Source organism: Ovis canadensis, chromosome X, assembly GCF_042477335.2.
Source record: "Ovis canadensis isolate MfBH-ARS-UI-01 breed Bighorn chromosome X, ARS-UI_OviCan_v2, whole genome shotgun sequence".
NCBI classification, from domain to species: domain Eukaryota; kingdom Metazoa; phylum Chordata; class Mammalia; order Artiodactyla; family Bovidae; genus Ovis; species Ovis canadensis.
This window is the reverse complement of record NC_091727.1, coordinates 62,729,009-62,730,529: the sequence shown is the minus strand read 5'-3', so window position 1 is coordinate 62,730,529 and position 1,521 is coordinate 62,729,009.

Genomic DNA, 1,521 nt, shown 5'->3' with positions numbered 1-1,521 from the left:
AGAGAAACTCAGGAAAGAAAGTTGAAGAGGAAGGGGTGGCATAGGGCTACACTCCTAAAATAGTAATTATTTTATGTTCTTAATTGCAATCACATCTCACAAAATTTCCAAACTGATTCATTACTGCTTAATATGCTATACTCATTACCCTCTGTGAACATTTACCCCACATCAGAAGTCGCAGGACTTGCCCCAAATAGCTTAGAAACTTTGTAAGTGGTGGAAGTGGGATTAACAGACCCATGGGTATGAAGAACTTTGTTAGTTGTTCTAACTCTGAAAACTACTGGAAAATATTGAGGAAACAGGCAGTTTCCTGAAGAAATGGTCAAAATTAACTCAAAAAGGAAGCAGCATATTTCATTAGGACAAAATTTTGGAGGAAAATAAATTTTAATATATAAAAAGCAAGGTGCAGAACAGTTTACATGGTATGCTATCATCTCTGTAAAAAAGTACAAGGGAATGTATATCCATGTATTTGAATATTCAGACTATGTCCCAATGGCTACAAAGAAACTGGTAACAGTGGTTGCCTCTGAGGGAGAAACTGGTGGACTGACAATAAAGTGGGAGGGACTGTTTATTGACTTTCAAGGGAAGGCTATTCATTGTATGACCTTTCATCCAGTTTGAAATTTTTACTATATGCATGTGTTATGTGTTACTTAAAAAAAAAAAAAAAAGTTGACAAAGAGCTATCCTCCCCTCCCAGCCCCAAGGTACTGAATGGATTTGAAGGCTACTGTTAGGGAAGAAGAAATTTTCCTCTTTTCATCTACATTCTTCTGGCTTGTCTAAGAATTAAATTGACAGGAGAAAGATTAACAGGAGAAAATCAAACAAGGTTTAATAACATTTCTGGGAAGAGACCAAGAAAAACTGGTAACTCACCAAAATGGCCAAAACCCTCACCTTAATTACCATCCTCAGCTAAAAACAAAATAGGCTTTTGAGGGTAGGGAGAGTCAATATGGGAGGTTGCCAGGAAAAGCAACAGTAAACAAGGGTGATTAAGGAAGATTTAAGTAATTCATATTTATGACCATGGTCAGAACAAGTATGATTGGTTGGCCAAGTGAAGGCCTCCAATCTAGCAATATCAAAAGTGGCTCAAACAGAAATATAACTTCTTTCTTCTAGAATAATTTTTCTAAGACCAAGTGACAAGTGAAGTCGCTCAGTCGTGTCTGACTCTTTGCGATTCCGTGGGCTGTAACCTCCCACGCTCCTCCATCCATGGAATTTTCCAGGCAAGAGTACTGGAGTGGGGTGCCATTGCCTTCTCCAGAGGACCTTCCTAACCCAGGGATTGAACCCAGGTCTCCTGCTTTGTAGGCAGAGGCTTTACCGTCTGAGCCAAAAGGGAAGTCCTAATTTAGGGTTGTCCAATTAAAGCCTTGGAGAAATCCACCAAGAAGTACTTTTTTTAAAAAATTAATTATTTATTTTACTTTACAATATTGTATTGGTCTTGCCAAACATTGACTTGAATCCACCATGAGTGTACCTGTGTTCCCC